At 39.8% G+C, this 20,100-nt stretch overlaps 1 protein-coding gene across 14 annotated transcripts in view; it reads left to right on the top strand.

Annotated features, from left to right (window-relative positions):
- The window catches only part of SGMS1 (sphingomyelin synthase 1), a 211,785-nt gene that overhangs the window by 125,950 nt on the left and 65,735 nt on the right, over positions 1–20,100 (top strand). The window lies entirely within an intron of this gene.

Raw genomic sequence — 20,100 nt, 5'->3', positions numbered from 1 at the left:
ACTATTTTGGAAAATGTTTTTGAGGAATATGTGATACCATTTGTCCATTTTTGTCAAATGCATGTTTCTCCTTCTCTCCCATACTAATCCCCTTAGTGAAATATGAATTAAAACATATATATGAGATTTCTTATAGGTTTATATATCTTGAGGAAATTTAAATATAACTTAAAGTACTGTGTGGAAGTGCATGTATTTTGGGTGAAGAGTTTTGTAATGGTTGCTCTTTTACCAAGCAGAGGGCAGGTTATATTTAAAGATATACAAATATAACTACTGTAGAAGAATTTACATAAAGTGAAAACACATTAATGTATTTCTTATAGGTGTTATGCTGTAGTTCCTGATTTGTGAAAAGTATGGAACAAAGTTGAATTAAAAAATTGGTTGAGTGCTGTGCTCTTTCTTCAGGAGAGCAGTATATATTGCAGCATGACCTTTCTCTGGTTGGTGGCAGAGAGAGCAAGTAAACTGTCACCTTCATTTTCAGCCCATCTTCTGGATCTCATTAAAGTGAAGTTTCTGATTCTGCCCCTGGGAAGGAGGTGTGTTGTGTGATTAGGGCATTACAGTAATAGGTGTCCGTAAGCAGAGCTTTAAAATAGAGACATAAGTCTAATAATTAGGACTCAGAGACAAGTGATGGTGAAGTGAAGGACCTAGGATCGTGGTCAAGCAGCAACATTCTAGTGAGGAGGCAGCTGCCTCTCACACTTCCCTCTATCCCCCTGATATGCTGGGAGGACGTAGGGAATTCCTTTCTGGTTGCTATTCTGGAATCTGGGTCTGAGGCTTGATCTGCCCATGAAAGTATACCATCTATACGTTTTGTTAGTCTTTAAAGTGCTGCCAGACTATTTGTTTTTTTTAAATTTATTTAATATTATGGTTAGGCTTGGTAGCTGATACATTCATAGCTCCATCTTCTCAAGCTTCATTATACCTCACTCTCCCCTTTCATCATTACTCCTATCACTGAATCTGACATTTTTTCTGTCCTCAGAAGTGGGAAGGAAAGAGACCTTCAGCCACCTATTTCTCCTCACCATCTGTTTTGGGGTTCTCCTCCCCTGTGAATAACTCTAGTGCTTGCCTCTGTTGCTTATTCAGCTTTCCCAAGCTTCAGTGAGAAAGTGACAAAGTTGTGAATAACAACAGTAACACTGTGACTACAGTCTTGTTAATGTCTCTACTTGCTACTGCCACTGGCAATTTAACAACAGCCAGGAAGTCTTTTGCAGAGCAGCATTTTTATTCTAAAGTTTTCAGCATGCCACATATGCATTTATAACAAACCACATACACAAAACATATAAATGCACTTCTTGTATACAGAGTTTGTGTAAAAACCTCTTCCTGTAATGGAAATCAATAGTTTCAGTTACTATCATCTTTGAAGTTACTGGGTGGCGTTACTAAATTGGCATGTTGTGTGCTTTTAATTTCTGTCCCTTCTGTTGATGATTTAGCCTTTTGATGTTTTCTGCGCTGATAAACTCATGACACTGGATTGGTTAATTTGAGGGTCAGTAGTAAATGAACCTGTTTCACATTTGTCACTGTTGCACCTGTAACTGAAGACATGCAGTGACACTAATTCAGGTGTTCATAAAGACAATTGTTCCTTAATAATTCTTAAGGAACAAATGCTTGAGGTGATAGTTATTCTTGTACTGCAATGTCTGGGCTTGGCACTGCTGTACTGGTGTTAGTTTTAGGTGCTATCTGTACTCTGTCTTGTCTCGGGTTATTCTATACAGGTCAGTAGACAGTGTTCTTTATATGATATTAATTATACATACCCAACAGAACACAACACATACTGCTTTTACATGGAGCTTTCATAACAGGAATAGAAATGTTTTGTAATCAAACCTTAATCTCTTCTGAGATAGACGATCTCCACTTTGAAGAATAAATCTTCCCAATTGTTATTGGCAAGTGGATTGTTCCAAGCCATGCTAATTAGACTGCCCAGTGGTCAAAATTTTGTATCACTGTCTATCAGATAGATTAGGAGGATTATCAAACCGTTTCTTTTAGAATTTGAGTTCCCATATTGAAATAACAGGAGTTCCATGAAATTAGGAAGGCCACAACAGAAATCAAGAGATTTGCCATATAATTTGGAACAGAAAAATGAATTTTTAGCAAGGGTTATTCATAGCTAGGGCAAACTTTACTCACAGATGGCCGATGTACATCACCATAGAAGCACAGCAGTAAGAGATGTGGATAAGATCCTTGCTTCTTGGCCATAATTGTTTCCTAAATTTTCAAGAGGAAAACATCAAGGTAGGTTTGCAGTCCAAGGATACATGTGTCTACACTTACAGTCCTGCAGGTGCCCCAGTGCAGCTGTGCCACTGTGGTGCTTAGTGAAAATGCTACCTATGTCAATGGAACAGCTTCTCTTGTCAGCACAGGTACTCCATTTCCCTGAGAGGCAATAGCTGTGTCAAAAACAGACGCCCTACAATCAACATAGTGCAGTCTACACAGGAAGTTAAGTCAATATAATTATATTGCTCAAGAGTTATGGATTTTCTACACATGGGTGGTATCATCTCATGGGCTCTTTCACATCTAAATCACTGGTCTCTGGCCTTTTTAAGCACAATACCACTTTCTGAATTTAAGTCAATCCAGGATCTACCACATACCCAAATAACCTTGCCCCACTTCCTTCCCCTCCCCATTTTCTGTAGAGAAGGGGCTACATTGTTGGGATCTGAATAGTTTACGGGTAAGCCTCACCCTTAATAGCCCCCCTGCCCAGCCTTTAATTGGTTAACAGGCTAAACAGGATTTTACATCTCTAGTGAAGGGGGAGAAGGACACCTGACATCAGTGCCCCCCAGTTTTGCTTCCCTCACCCTGCACAGCACGACAGACGGCAGGAACAGCACAGCAGGAGGAGGAGAGGCTGCTGAAGTGCTGACACTGATTGTCTCCCAGCCAAACCAGAGACTCCAGGTTCTAGGGATGTGAATGAGTAACCTGTTAACTGGTTACTCGGTAGCATCACCCTTAGTTGTGTAGTGCTGGAAGCAGCAGTGGTAGGAGACAGGGCTGCCCTTGTGGGGTTGGAAGTAGCTGGGCTGGAGCAGCATTCTCTCCTCCCCCATCTGCTCCTGTTTAATCAGCAGACTAAAATTAATGTTTAACCGGTTAACTAATTAAATGGGATTTTACATCCCTACCAAGATCTACCAGTAGATCCCGATTTACACCACTGATCTAAATCCATTAGAACTTTTCAAAATCTGTCCCACACAGCACAATTCCTAGCTTTAAATTATTGGTTGGGGATTTGTCTGAATAATCAATCACCAGCTTGTTGCAGAATACTCTAATGGTCAGCCCTAAACAGCACAGTCTAAGGCTTCTCTTTATAATATTTTCAAGTGACATGCATAAATATATCTTTTAAATAGCTTTCTAAAAGCATAGCAGTATTTAAAATCAGCAGTTTGAAAAGACAGATTTATTTTTTCACCATGCAAATAGTTGCCTCAGCTTTTTTTTGGATAGTCTCCCAGCAATATTGAGCCAGTGGTGTGAGATTTGCTCATATTGTACATGATGGTCAGATAAACTGCCAGCTGAGAGGAGTTAAGAGTAAATGGCTGCTGTAGATATTATAAAGACATGGTGGGATGTGGGTCAATTTTAATTCTTAAACTTGCTGATGTGATTTAAATTGGATGCAAAATCCTGGTTAGAAAGATAATCGGTTAAATATTTTGTTTAACTGGTTAACTGTGCTGGATTAAAGTTTTCTGCTACCTGCGGTGCAGCAAGTATGGGATGCAGGTAGGAAGCTACTCCAGCCATTCTGTGGGTTGCTCCCAGCGCCACATTTAGAAGCGGATATTTCACGAATCGTGCAGTCAGTAGAATTTTATTGACTACATGATTATTCGGTAAGGGAATGTGCTCAGTCCCAGCTTGCACCAGGTCTGGGGCATACCCATGTTGTTAGGGTTGCCATATGGTTTAACCAAAAATATTGACACCCCCCCCCAAAAAAAAACCACTGTTGAGGAAAACGGGGGGGGGGGGGAACAAAGTTGTTGAGCCAGAAAAAAAAAGGACCCCCACAGTTATTAAACAAAAAACAGTATGGCCCCTTTAAGGCCTTTGGGGTTTTTTTTGGCTGGTGGCCATCTTATTTTCTTACTCTGTGCAGGTTAGTGGGGAGGCTGAGGGGGGTGGGGCGGGTCTGGGAAGGCCCCCGGGGCTGGGCCCAGTTGCTGAGTGTTTGTAGGGTTGCCAGGTGTATGGTATTTTTGCCTCCTGGCAGGGGAAAAAAAATCAGAAAATACCGAACATTTTAGCTGTCCACTATTTTCTGATTTTTATTTTTTTTTGTACTGGACAGGAGGCGAAAATACCAGACTGTCCAGGTCAGTACTGGACACCTGGTAACCCTACTTGTTGTGGCTCTGCAATTCAAATGTAGTAAGAGCTGGGCTGCCAGCCCGCCTGGCTCTTACTACATTTAAACAGAGCCACAGTGGGAGTAAGTCCTGGACCCAGTGCAAGCTGGGACTGAGCTGGGCTTGCTCAGTCCCGGCTTGGGCCGAGTCCAGCAGCTTCTGTCCATGGGGGTCCCAGCGTCTGCGGCCGGAGCAACCTCTCCCTGTGGCAAGCCTAGGCCTGCTGTGGGCAGAAGCCGCTACATGGCAGCTTCCACTCCCTGATGGAGGCAGCAACATGGGGCAGCATGCGGCACCCCAGAGACAATGCTGGGATAACCAGCTTTTTAGCCAGCTACCCCCCAGCACCAGCTCCTGCTTCCCCTTCCCGCCCCTGAGGCAGTAAGGGGAGGAGGGAATACAAGTAGTTGACTTGACCAACCGATAAGCCTAGGCTTATTGGTTAGTCAGTTACTCGACTACTCAGTTACATCTCTAGTCTGCTCTGGCCAGGCCAGGCTGAGCCCCGTGCCAGTTACCTCGGTAAGCATTCTTGTACAGTGCATGCTTAACATCGAACATTTAAATATCTTATGATAGGAATGGGCATTCATTCTCATTCTGTGGCATGCTCTGCCAATTCACCTTTCACAATTTTCCTACTCTCTATTTACAGTCTCTCATTTGCAGTACTGCTATCAAGGCCACCTAAGAAGTACTGGAGACACAGCTTTGTTTGATTTACCACGTTTTATAGTGAATAAAAGGAAAAAACCCTAGGTCTTAGCCAAAATACACATATTTTGCAAACCAACTTGGAACATGTTCACCACTAGAAAGAGAGATCCTTACAAAAAAAAGACACCCTTGACTGGCTTAATACTATAACAGATTAACTAACTGATCAAGATATTTCCATGAAATGCCACCTTCACACTGGTTCACTCATCGCCCATCAGCACTATGGGCTTGTCAGAGCACAACAGGATTACGCTATGTTTTCCAGTCCTAGGTGCGGGGGAGTGGCAGAGCCTCTGAGAGGATTTTTGACTAGCACAATTTACAGCAGCTTTGAAACTGCTCTAACTCAGAATATACCTTTCAGCATCTAATAGGCAGTGCAGTAGAACCCCCTTTTTACTGATGGTCAGTTGTATGAATCATTGTTCCTCATGGGGAAAAGAAATAATATCATGTTCATTATGCTGAAGAACAAGTCAACTATCCTTCTTCACAGTCCAGTGTCCTTTTGTGCATTGGAAATTGCTCTCCAGTCATTTAAAGGACAAGAAAAATAGTGATGTGATGCACCGTGCCACAGCTCTTGAGATGTCCAGTTTTATTAAGTCCTCTGTTAGTTCCTAAAACTGGGGTTCTCACCATCTGTGTGCTGATTTGACTAAAGGACAAAAAGGGGGGTTAAGGTATATCTACACTGCCACCCTAGTTCAAACTAGGGTGGCTAATGTAGGCATTCAAAGTTGCAAATGAAGCCCGGGATTTAAATATCCCGGGCTTCATTTGCATCTTGCCAGGCGCCGCCATTTTTAAATCCCCCTTAGTGCGGACTCCGTGCCCGCGGCTACACGTGGCATGGAGTCTGTAGTTCAAATTAGGCTCTCTAATTCGAACTACCGGTACTCCTTGTGGAACGAGTGTACCGGTAGTTCGAAATAGAGAGCCTAATTTGAACTACCTACTCCGTGCCGCGTGTAGCCGCGGGCACGGAGTCCGCACTAAGGGGGATTTAAAAATGGCGATGCCCGGCAAGATGCAAATGAAGCCCGGGATATTTAAATCCCGGGCTTCATTTGCAACTTCGAATGCCTACATTAGCCATCCTAGTTCGAACTAGGGTGGCAGTGTAGACATACCCTTAGTTATTTTTACTGATTTTTTTTTTTTTGTAAACTACGTTTATCATGCTTTCAATTTAATGAGTTCTCATAATGATTTTTTATCTCCTAGCATCGTGAACTTCTGCAGATTTTCTCAGAAGGAAGTCTTCGCATTAAACATTGTCACTTACTGCAAAATAAATGATGTTTGAAATCCTGCATTTAATTTGCAAATAAAGTTTTCATCATTCACTAGTGCATTGTGTTCTAGTGGAGAGAACAGGTGAACAGAAGGCAGGTTTCCTGGGTTACATGGCCCCTGTCTTGTGTGACCTTGAACAAATCATTACCCACCAGAAATCTGAATTAATATCTGTGCTTTTAAATTACTCATTTGTAGTAGAAAAGCAAAATAGTAGTTATAATAATAAGGTTATGTTTACACAGCAGCGTTATTTTGGAATGACTGACGTTATTCTGAAATAACATAGTCTGTATCCACACAGCAAGCAGTTATTTCAACATAATGTCAAGCTGGAGGACTTATTACTCTGACTCCTGTAACCCACATTGTATGAGGAGTAAGGGAAGTCAGAGGAAGAGTGCTCTTTCTCGGACTTCCTGCTGGTTAGCCAGCGCCAAAATCCAAAATAAGCTACTTTGATTTAAGCTGGCCTGGGGAGCCAGAATACCTCAGGCCGGCCCTGCGTGGGTGTCACTGCTGCTCAGCACATATCAAAAGAATACCTAGTCTTAAAATTGTATATTCTGTTGCCACCCTGATGGGAGCCTCCCTTTTGTCAGGTACTGAACAAATCGATAGAAAGAAAGTACTTGCTTCATAGAGTCTACCGTCTTAAAAAAAAGTTTTACAATAAATATGAGTACTAAGAAAACATTTCAAGTGTCCAAGTGACTTTGGCTCCTTAATCCCATTTTGTCAAAAAATAATTTAGGCAGTGATACATAAGCTTCACATCTGAAATTTACAGATCAATTCCAAAATTAAAATGAAATTGGTTGCTAAAATTGATCAGTAAAATATCTTAACAGAGGACAGTACCTTAATCAGGAAAACATTGCAAATGCAGCTTTAGAGAAGTACCCTACTTTTTTATGTGTCTGAGAGTTTCATACATTTCTGTAGTGCCGAGTAAGGGTAGGTTCATAGTAGTTTGTTTTATTTCATCCCCATAAATGGTCCCCAAGGCAAAAATCTCATGAAAAACACTAAAAAGTGCATGCGTGCACGCATAGATAGACAGACGCACACGCACACACATGCACACGCTTAATAATTATTGAAATTTCTGGATAGTTTTAAACTTGCCATTACGGAGAGCTAGGAGTAATAGAAATGCTGTTCTAGGCTATTAACTTTGTGAGTGCAGAAGATATATATTCTGGGACTGGTTTTCAAATCTAGTTTCCTTAATTGTCCATGCAAAATGCCCTGGGAGCAAGAATAATAATAAAGTTTACAAAACCTTGTGCAATGGCTTTTGGTACTCTAACTCATCAGTGAAATTTTATTCTATATATATTGTATATGGTGAATGTCAGTTTGGTTTTCAACAATTTACTTAAAATTCATCTGGACTGTGGTTTTGTCTTGTTGAGATTAGCATTAAAGATCTGGTTTTTTTTTTGTAATTGTACGTGGTTATTGTACTTAACTCTACAATGCACTCTTTTCTTCAATCACAGTATTTATTTTGTCTATGAAATTTAAAAAAAACACAGTGACTATTGTGATACTTATATGAATTTGGGGTTTTGCAGTTATGACTCCCATGCAGATACTCTGTTCAAACAGAAGCACTTTAAGAATCTTATACTGATGTAGTAGGCTGTTCTCATAAATTATGGTCAAAGATAGGAAAGATCGTGTAAAGGAAAATGTATTTTCATAACTAATGGATGTGTTGCTATAAAAACGATTTTGGTGAATAAAAGTAATTATTGAACATAACTTCAGTTACAAAATCTTTCAAAAAAGAGGTTTTGGGTGTGTTTATATCAGAATGCATCTGTAGCTCTGTTTCTCATACAAATACATTTCTCAATAAATTCAACTGAGAAAATCAGCACTCAAACCTCCAGTTTGCATAAAAACTTTTTATCTCTAGAAAAAGGATCTTTTTTACCTGAAAGAATGAGTGTGTTGTAATAGATTCTATAAACCAGTAAGAAATCCTCATACTTACTGTCCTTGCATCAGGAAGCAAAACTTTAAAAATTAATCGATTTGGTAAAAAAATCAACACTTGTTTGTCCATTCACCTTTAACTAGTAGTACTAATAGTATATTAAATTACGCCAATATAAATCTTTATACCAATAAGGATTTGGTTTCCCTTTGTTTGACTATAGAATTTTGAAACTGGACCATCCGAGGGAACTAAATTAGACTACAAAATAAAGGCCAATGAATAGGCTAGGGAATGCACCATGATAGCTTTAGCTACTGTCATGTTGTCAGCTATATAAATTAAAGCTGTAGAATCCTATGTCATATCTGCTAGCTTCTGTGTTGCTAAACTAAGTAACTTACCATTCTGGGCTTCCTGAAAAATTAATATAAGGATTTGGCTGCTCAGGAGTGCACATTTGGACTATAACTAGGAGACCTCTGGCAGACAAGAGAATACGTAACTTTACAGAAAATGATGGCCAACAAGGAGCTGAGTTTTCTTTTCTTTAAAAGGCAAGATGGATATAGGTAGTTTGTTTCTTTATTAGGGTGATTGACAAGAATTACCTGGGAGGAATGGAGAAGGACAGGATGCCTTTATATACAGGACTTTCTTCCTGAGTGGAGAAAGGAGGCCAGCTCTAAATGAGCCCATGACCTTCCAACAGTCATATGATAGCAATTAGTTTAAGATTAAGAAGCTGCATTAGTATAGGCAATACTGAGTTTCTTCATTGTTAAATCTGTAAGGTACTAATAAATCAGTCATTTTTGTGAGCTTTCCAGAATAGATTTTTTGTTAAATATATTAGGTCTCCCTAGTATTGCAGTGTGAATGTATAAGAAGGTTTGTTTTAAACTCTGGTGTTCTAAAACAGTAATTTTTAAACAGCCTTTTAATGTATGTATTTGCCTCAATAATTATGCTAAATGGCCAGTTAGGAAATAGACAATCTTATTTGTAAGCAGCAAGTCCAGGAAACAATCTGGGACCTGAAAGTCAAGATGTCTTTCCCTCTCACTCATACTACTGGTAATAAAAGCTATGTATGCCAAGCTCTTGCATACATACAATCCCATTGTCTTCATATATATGTCCTCAAATGAGAGCTGTGCAACTGTATTCCTTTCAACAGGTCTCCTGAGGCGCAAATGACTAAAACCAAACAGTTCTGTTGATGATATGAGAAAGATCATAATTCACTCAAGATATGTCTGCACTACAGAGTTTTTTTTGGAAAAGTGGTGTTTTTTTCTGAAAAAACTTCAATTACGTCCACACTGCAATCACGTTCTTTCAAAAAAAATCGAAAGAACTGAGGGGTTTTTCCGACATTGTTAAACCTCTTTTTATGAGGTAGAAGCTTTTTTCCGAAAGAGTTCTTACATGTGAGAGAGCATCCATTCAGTGTGGACACTGTTGAAAAAGCAGATTGCTTTTTCGATGTGCTTTCGCAGTGTGGACGCTTTCTTTTGGAAGAATTTTTTTGGGAAAATCTCTTCCGGAAAAGCTTCTTCCAAAAGAAGCCTGCAATCTGGACATAGCCTCACTGATTTACGTTAACAGGAGTAACATTTATGCTACTGAAGTAAGTAGAAGTGACCCCCAAATGCACACAGATGGAAGATCTGTTCTATAAAGTACCATATGAAGTCACTTCACAGAACAGTACAGGACTTAGAGCTTTTGAGACAGCTTTCAGTGGTACACATATGTCAGATTGTTGGAAAGTTGGAGAAAAGGCACGAGTATCAAATTGCTCTGGTTATTTATTTGTCTGTCCTGAGATATTGGAGAAGGATTATTCTATGTCTTTGTTTTGGGGGAGAGGTGGCGTTCGTGTAATCTACTGGTTAATATTTACATTAATATCTAGGCTTAACTAGTTGAAACTTGATTTATTAGGAATAGAAAATGCAGAGTACAACCCTTATTCAGGGTCCAAAGCAGGGACATGAGGGAAAAGAGATGGCAGTTAAACCATTTCTCAATTCTTACTGGTGCTCACATATTCACTTTACAGTGCACATGAATTGGAGTTACCATAATATGTCTACACTGTAGTCCGAGTTGTGATTGCAGCACATACTGGCATAACTTAACTAGCTTTGAGCTCATACCATAATAGAGGTGAGGCTGTGGCAATATAGACTATTGCAGGTGTATATACTCAAGTGGCTAACCTAGATCAAAGCTATCTTGCATATACATGATAAAGTAACTCCTCTGATTTCAGTGAAGTCATGCCCTCAGAAATCAAAGAGTGCATGGATAGAGAGATTGAATCAGTGCCCTCGAAGTGATCTTGAGGTAGATGTATGGGGCAGTGTGTGAAAGTTTCCCTTCTGCTTCCCATGTTGTACCTGTTTTTGTGGCTAGATATAGTTTTTGTCAGTGCCATATGCTTGATTGATTTCCTGAATGCTACATTACATGCCTGAGCTGTTCTTTCCCACAGCTGAAAATAAACTGATTAAAACTTAGAGCCATCTTCAAACATCCCACCCTCGAAGTAGTCTGAGGGTGAAACAGTATGTCTCTTACAATCTGAACTATGTTCTGATATTTTGTGGAATAGACCTAAGTTATTAAGATCTTAATATTCAATACCTTTTCAGTTTCATATGTGGTTACTGAGTTCCTTAATTGAATCTGTTGTTAAGTTTTAATATTATGGTGAAAGCTTTGTTATCTGGCACTCACGGGGAATGGGGTGTGTCGGATTATAAAGCTTATTGCTCTTCCCCTGCCTACTACCGGCAGATTCAGCTCCTGGCACCTTGAGGCAGGCTGAGGGTGAAGGAGATGCCTGCTGATGACATCAGCACTTTTTGAACTTTTTCTCACATAGACTAGATTTATACCATTTTCCACAATCTTATATTGGCAGGTAGGGAAAGAGCTTTAGGAAAAATCATTTGCCAGCCTCGAAGTGGCTTTTCTACAGCTTGGTCAGATCTTACTGGCTCCTTGTGCTGCCTTTTTTTTTATATTTATTAAAGACAGTTGAAACTAGCAGGACTCCAGTTTTGTATAACTCAATTTCTTTACTATAAACTGAAAATACTGTGTATGCATAGAAGAGAAATAGAGACACTGAATACAGTATATTAAAAGCTTCTAAATAGTGGCCAAATTCTCAAGTTCATTGTAACAGAATTTCTATTAAAATGTCTTTATATTTGTCCCTATTTCTTTGTAAATAATAGACTTCCCTTATGTTGTGTCCCCAACTTAGCTACCTTCAACAAGGAGAGAAAAGCATGAATGGTAATTGGACAAAGTGGTTTCATGGGGACTTCTGGGATTATCAGGATGTCATTGTGGAACCGAGCCATGCTGTGATCTAGGTCAGAGCATTTTACTGACCTCTTTATGCCACAGCTATGCTATTTTTATATGGATATTTACCACATGAGAGATACTATGAGGCTCAGTGTTTAAACTAGGGATATAAAAATTCAACTAAAAAGGTAACCATGTAACCACTAAAATCCTAGCTTAAATAAGCTTTGTGCTGCAGAGCCCACAGCAAAGCTTCCCTGAAAATGGGGCCATCAGTTCTCTGTGTGCTCTTTCTCCGGAGCAGCCCCTGCCTGAGGTAGGCCCTGCAGGGCTAGAGCAGCCCCCTGCCTGTGGCAGGCAGGGAGCTTCTCTAGCCCCTGCCAGTTAACCGGAACCAGTAAGCATTGCCGGTTAAGAGTGATGCTTACCAGTTAACCTTTCACATCCCTCATTTAAAGTGCATTGGGACCATCAAATGGTAGGTACAATGTATTTTATTCTTTCTTGTCCTCTTCGTCACCCACTTTCTTATCTGAGCATTTAACTGACACTTTTCTGAAGATCATTTCTCTTCCATTATGTGTATCATAAGATTATTTAGAAAGGTGCTATTGCTTCACTAGTACAAATTTTATTATTTCTGAGATAAAGATGAACTTGAGAAATTGATCATCTGCCCCCAAAGTCATTTAGACCAAAGCAATGATAAAGTCTTAAATGCCTAAACTTTCTGAACAAAAAGTAAACTCCCACATGTATCACCATGTGCTTTGTCTTAGCACACTCTAGACTGGAGATATAAAATCCTGTTTAATTAGTTAACTGATTAAACTTTGTTTAACCAGTTAAACAATTAAACAGGGGTAGGTGGGGACTGCTCCAGCCGGGCTGGAGTCTGATGAAGTGGGTCTTTGCCCACGAAAGTTTATGCTCCAATAAATCTGTTAGTTGATAAGGTGCCACAGGACTCCTCGTCGCACTGGCTGGGTAAGAAGTCACAAGAGCCGTTTTTTCTGTGCCACAACCAGTACCACTTCTTAAACAGATGAAAGGTTATGAAAACCAATCTCACCAAAACCGAACAGGTTCTTCTGATCCCAAAGGGCTGTCCTCTTTCCCAGGTCAATTTATACCTCAGATCTTACCTGAAAGAGCAAGTTCTGCTGATCCTTTAGAATCTAAAATCTATAGGTTTCTTAATAAAAGAAAGAACAAAAAGGTTGAGAATAAAATTGTTAAAGGAAACGGATTACTTACACCAATTCAAAAGTTCGTTAGGCAGGCTTGTAGCAGAGTTGGAATAATCTGATGTTTTATAAGGCTCTGGAATACATCCTTTCATAGGATAGGTCATCTGTCCTTCTGGGCACATTTCATAGCAAAGATACTCCTGAACTGATGAGCTGGAGTGAAGGCAAAGGGTGGAATCTCCAGGTTCCTCTTTTTACCTTTGCCTGTCTGGATGAGATTTCATTGTTCTCCTTGTGTGAAAGTCTGCCCAAGATGGAGTTTGTCACATGAGCAAGTCACCTGTCCATGCAGGACTCATTAGTAGTCATTGCGTACATGCTGGACTGCAAGTTCACAGCAAAATTCCTCAGATGTGGATTGACACCACTTATGTTCTATTGTCAGTCAAGTACTCCAATTCACTTGACTATCCACCCTTTCACAATACATGGTCGAAGCTTGTTATCTCCCAGAACCAGTATTAGGAATGCAAGTACATAGTCAATACTTTCTTATAACTTCAAATACAAAAATCATATATGCATAGTATAAACAGTATTGGCAAAGCAAAATCTTTTAATAGATACCTCACTTGTCCCACTTCGTACATAAGGATGTTATAGTGTAGTCAATTAACCAATAAGCAAAAGATTATTGGTTAATGCTATAAACTACATGCATTTCCCTTTCCCTCCTGTTCCCCCTCCGCCCAGTAAATTTTTTAGCAGGCTGGCCAGCAGCTCGGCTCTGTCCCAGCTTGCGCCGGGTCCAGGACCTACCCCTGCTGTGCCTCTGCATTTAAAGTGTCTTAGGAGACAGGCAGCCTGACTCAGTTCCAACTCTCTCCGGATGCAGAAGCTCAGACTCCACCTTAGAAAGGGGCTGCTCCCTCCCCGCACTGCTGTCTCTGATACAGGGGCAGCAGCATGGAGTGGCAGGGGTCTCTTCTGGAGTGGGACCAGAGCAAACTGGCTGCTGGCCTCATCCCTAGAGATTGTAGAATAGTTGGGTAACCAGTAAGAATTCATGATGTTAATCGACAGGGCTCGCCAAGCAACAGCGAGCCTCACTCGCCAGCTGTGCAGTTTGGCACCCCGTGCATGCGTAGACAACACTGCGCATGCACTGACCGTGCTGCGCGGTTGTGCTGGCTTGTAATCTACTCGCTATGAGCGAGTAGATTACAGTAATTGTTTAGCCCTGTTAATCAACTATTCAATTAACTTATATTTAACATTTTTAACATCCCTGAAACATACAACAGTGGGTGCAAGAAAGTTTTGCATGTTCTCATCAAAAATCCAATGATGTCACAAGCAATATTTGGATTTAGGCTTAGTGGCCAAATAAATATAGCCACTACCAGAGCAATCTACTGTCAGAGCTAAAAGTCTCAATTTGGTATTTTGTACCTTTTTTCCATGGTTTGAGAATGGATAAGTTTCTCAGACTACTTTATAGTTTCAAGTAAACTTATGTGCTAGAGAAATTAGCAAGCCACATTTCAACTACACATGAAATACCTCATTTAATAAAGTAATAATTAAGAAAAATGTGATTAGGGATGCAAGACTCTGAAGTTGAAAGGCTCCCCCAAAATGTGCATTTTTTTCTTTATTACATTCATTTACAGACATTCAGAGATCTCTCAAGACCGAATAATTCTCCTTCATTGTCTTTCTAAGGCATGCCTATTTGGTGGGGTAGCGCACCTTACAGCAGTGTGGAGACTAAAGCACCACAGTGCATTGTATGTTATCTGATCTGTTTAGAACTGGCTAGTGCACACTAAAATTCTCTGAGGAATGCTTCTGTCAATGTACCTGAGTCTAATTAGGCATTTACGTTGACTTAACAATGACAAGCAGGTCATACATTTTTTCACATCCGTGAGCAATGTGGCTAGGTCCAGCTACTTTTTAAGTGTAGACCAGGCCTGAAATAACATCTTCAAGTACAATGGTTGTGGTTTGTGGAACTTCAGTTTCTATGGTAAAACATCCTTGTTGCCTCCTTGTTCCAGAGCCTTTCTGACTATCTAAACTCAAGCATCTTCATGCACTTTACGTGGCTCTGCAATTTCTAATATAAATAATACATAATCAGACCTGAACTGGAGGAAGTAGCAAAGTGACTCAGAGAGATTAGGAAAAGTAGGCTTGAAGAGATTTTTGTCCCATTAAATCTTACATACAGGAAGAGAAAAAAAGCACACACATTGTAATAAGCAAGTTTAGTTTATCTTTGTATTATCCCAAGAGTATCAAATAATTAAACAATACAACTGCTGGAGAGGATGTGGATTCATAGTTAGGAGGGACTCAGGTGGGGTCCACTCTAGGAGATCAGGAACTAGTAGGATCAACATTCTTCTGGCAGTTCTTGAACAACAAATCAGAATTCCATAAAATGCAAACTTCTTAGTAAACACTACGTGCTGCTGTGTCCTGGCTGGGGTTTTAATGTGATCACACATTATTTCTTTGAGAAGTCCACTAAAGGTTTAACGTATTGAAGGAAATAGAATTTCAGCATGTTTATTTTATTGAGTCAAGTTAATATTGTATTGTTCCAAAATATGTCATGGCTTAGCTCCATTTCAATCATTATAGAGGAAACCATAGGGGAAATGATCCAGTAATTCAAGATTATTTAAACTAGAAGCATTCAGTATTGAATTAGATTTATTCTGGAGAAAGGTAATGTAGCTTTAAACTTTTGTTAATGTTTAATGTTCTGTAGCATTCTTCACAGAAGTATGAGAGCATCAGCACATTAGTGATCCAGTCAGTGTAGTTTTGTTTGATTATAAAGCTTACTGCAGCATTCATTTGAATGCAGTCTGATGAGCTGATTGATGAATTATACCATCATATATTTATAATGATACAGTTTATTTCAGATGACCAGTTGCAGTCATTCTCAAAAACGTTATTTGAAAAGAAGGAAAAAGGCTTTTTTGATTCATAGAGAAGTGCAGTAGTAGACAGTTAAGGCTGTCTAAAATATTCTGTTGCTTATTTTGCATGATAAGTTTGCACTGCTTTGATTCATTTTTGGTTTTAGCAGCCTTTCAGCATAAGGTTTTTTTAAGTGTCGGCCCTTTAACTTATAATGTTGTGATCTGTATGCCTGAGTTAAGAGGGGAAAGTCTGACATATAGGATTTAAGCTACTGATGAAGTCAAAAACAAAAAATAAGGCAGGTAAAATGATAAAATAAGGTTTTAAATCAGATTGCCAATCATCCAGGTTTTGCCTAGAGTCTCCTAGAATCAGCATCAATTTCATGATGAGGACTGAAAGTAAGCCAAGAGAATTTATGAAGATATTTTAAGAAAATGACATTGTCATTTGGGGAGGAGGGGGAGTGTCCTGGAATAGTTTCCGTCAGATTTAGCATTTTTATTTCAGAATTTCTTTTGTCTTTACATGAAATAACATAAAAATAATTAAAAATGAACAAAACCCACAAATTCCCAAATAGGGTGTCAACATATAGACACCTACACAATTAAACGATAAATCTGGGTTTATTGGTTAATCCTGTCAATTATACAGGCTTGCTGCAGACAGAGACTATTGTTCATGGGGGTCCAAGCTCCCTGTGGACAGGGGCTACTGCTATCCTGCACTGTTGTCTCACAGTTGCCCTCGCGGGCTGGCTCCCATCTGCGCTCCTATTTTTAGTGGTGAGCCCAAAAAAACAGGATCTATTGATTAATTATGTGTATATTTAATATTTTGCACTTTTATCTGGAATGCATATTTTGATAAGACTAGTAACCCATTTAGTAGTCAGGAAAATATAGAAGCTGCTCCTTTGTAACAGCAGTTGATTTTCATAGGATAAATCAAGGGGAAAACTACAATAAAAACTGTTGATCAATATTCCTAGCAGAAATGACATTTTTTATGGATGTTACAATGTTATAGAATAAGGGCAGAAGAGAGGTTATAAAAGGAAAGAAAAATAGTGAGATTTGTCAAGACTGGTAAACTTAGCAATAGGCTTACGAGTTCAACTGGTTGAGCGTTTGTCTGTTGCATTATGATCCTTCCACCATGCCTGCTTTGTTTTTTATGCCAAATGTATTGTATCCTAATTTACAAATTTCTTATACGTTCTTTTAAAAGTGTAGTTTACTTGATTTTTTTCTCAAACTACAAGCTCAGGCAACTCGCACAGCAGTTGGCATTTTGGATCAGTGAAGCCACAGATTCAGCTATCTAAATCAACCCATTTCGTCATTCGTAGCCCTGTTTCCACATGCCTGGGTCCCCAGGCTTCAAATGCTGCGACTCCTGTCATGAGGCCATGCCAGCCTCGGTTGGCAATACCTCTGGTATAAAGTGCCTCGGCCAAGCCCATATGACGCAGTAGTGTCTGCACTGCTCAAACCTGCCTGCTAGAGCATGGCAAGACTATGCCAATAGACTGAAGACTTACCTGTATGAAAAGTCACTTCAGCCTTCATGAGATGACTTGCCACACAGGAGCAAGGAAGCAGACAGAGGTTTGAACAAAAGTTTCCCTCCACCTCATCTGAGAAGGCAAAAACGAAAACCCTGGTTTCTCCGGTGAAATCGCCTGGCACCTCTGGCACGGCACCACCTAAACATTCGGTGCCGCACAAGAGAGCTCATTCTGAGACCAGGCAGGAGTCAGCAACACCGGCATGACTGCTTTCCTCCGTGCTAAGTAGGCGTCACAAGTTGGTGCCAAAGACAACACAAGAGACAGCACTGAATGCAGCTGTCATGATTATGAGGATTAGGCAGCAGCTTGGGGATTAAGGGGTTAACTACACCTAGCCAGGTGGAGTGACCAGTAGGAATGTAGGTGGGACATTCAAACTGGGACAAAGAAATTTGGGTTTTTTCCTCTCTCCTTTATGTCTCTCTGGGTGTGTTCTCTGCAGCTACAGAGAGGGACAAGCATGTCTCTCTCTGTCTCCAAGACACCATTCCTCATTTTCTGTAAGTAGGGTAAAGTTTAGGTAGTTTCGTTAGGCTTTATTGTTTTAAGGGTTGGGTATGGGATCTGATATCTGGCACTGTTTAAAAGATGTTTTGGCTTTTCTTTGTAACTAAGTTCTAGGCCCATGGAGTTTCTCCATGAGTATATTTTGTTACCTTCCTATCTAGTCATTATGCCTGCACAGGAATATTGTTGTAATAATACAAGTTCTTTCTTTTCTTTTTATTAACGTGGCATTGGTTACTTGTGTGTCCTGATTTTTATTTTAGGGGTGAGATTTCCTAAATGATCTTTCCCCTGATTTCTTTATCAACATTTGGGTGGTGGCAGCAGAAGTTTTATTCCCAAGATCTAGGTTTTTAAGATTTTTGGGGAAGTTTTATACCAAAGCCTGGTAGATAAGGCTTTGGGGTACACTTACTGGCCCCCACTTCTGCATTTATCATGCCAGAGTGGGGAAGGAGCCATGACAGCAGCACCTAAGAACCCCAACACTGACATGCCTCCACCTTGGATGTTGTCTTCTACTCCATCACTGGCACCATCGGCATCAGCTATGGTACAGCCCGGCTTGGCATCATCACATGACTGCACCAGGCTCCTTATGCCATCGTTAACCCAGGCTTCATTGGCATTGCCATCATCATCATCGGTGTGTTCCATACATTCACCCAGGTCACCGGCTCCATCGATCTCCCTAGGTGAGGCTGGCAGCGGCCAACACAGCTGCTTCTTGTCTCAACATTTCAGCCCCACTCAACGATAGCCACTGTGGTAGCCCCACTCGACCAGATCATCACAGATTCCCCTGCGCAGGCAGACCTTGGAGACAGTGCTGGGGGGAACTGGCTTTTAAGAGGCAGCAAGGAAGAATGGGAAGTGAGTAGTCGATACTCCGGTTGACTACTCGCTTACATCCCTACCAAAAACAGCGTTTTTCTTTTCCACGGTAAAGTTTCAAAGCTGTATTAAGTCAGTGTTCATCTGTAAACTTTTGAAAGAATGGCCATAATATTTTGTTGAGAGTTAGAAACATTTCAGAGTTATTGACAACCTTCATTCCCAAAGTGTCTACAGCACTTATTTTAAAAGGATGTTTAAAGTTGTTTAATTTTCACCCTTATGTTATAAAATAAATCTTCTCCAGTCATTTTTTCTACTCTTACGGCATCACCTAAAGTACTATTTGTGTTTAATCAGGATTTCTTTTGAGCTATTGATCAATCCCATAATAGGAACTCATGAATATGGGTATTTTAAAAATGAAATTGAAGATTGAAATGCCTCATCATTTTTGGTCATATACTGTAGTGTTTGCTTTTTAAAATAATTTAAGTATTTGTGCTGCATAGAGTGGACAGAAGACTATGAATATAATACTTTTTAACAATGTTGTACAAGTTCCAAAAAAGCGAGGGCATCGTTTCTCTTAGTATTTTAAAATATCAATATCATTTACATAGCAAGTTTTCACGCTTGCAAGGGTCTTTCTGACAATGTTTAAAACCTTCCCTGTGGGTTTTTTTATTTTTCTAATAAATTCTTTAAGTTTGGAGCTTTTAAAAATCTTTTTTTCACCCTTTCATCTGTAGAATTAAAAATTATGCATGGCTTCATTCAGTGTTTGCTGCCTTTGAAAATTGAGGCCTCCTTCAGAAAATGAAACCAGACACACCTACTTTCTTTCTTACCTTTGCTGAGGCAAAATGAATAGTCACTCGGAGGTGATTGTGTAGCTAATCATGTTGTGATTCTGCTTTTTATTTTTACAGGTTTTTATGAACAATATAATAGTTCACAAAGTTGGTATTTTGAAATATCATAATTGGCATCTGAATTAGCACCCATTGAAAGTCTCACCCTGTTCTTTTCTCAGATCTATTGTTTCAGGCAGACATCACTGCACTAATCAAATATGGGCTGGTTTTCAAGGTTTTCTTTGCTACCATAACTGCTAAAGATTAATTAAAAAGAAAGAGAATGTGTGTGTGTGAGAGAGAGAGAGTGTTGAGACTGAAGTATAGTGGATTCCCAGTGACAGTAAATAGTCCTTTGTACCTTCCATACACTGGAACACTTTTTTAAAAAATGCATGAGGGTGAATTATATAAAAATGCCTCCATTCTGGATACTGTACACTAAGATACATGT

The sequence above is a fragment of the Pelodiscus sinensis genome, chromosome 8 (genome assembly GCF_052426305.1).
Source record: "Pelodiscus sinensis isolate ZL-2025 chromosome 8, ASM5242630v1, whole genome shotgun sequence".
Lineage (NCBI taxonomy): Eukaryota > Metazoa > Chordata > Testudines > Trionychidae > Pelodiscus > Pelodiscus sinensis.
This window is presented reverse-complemented; position numbering and strand designations above follow the sequence as displayed.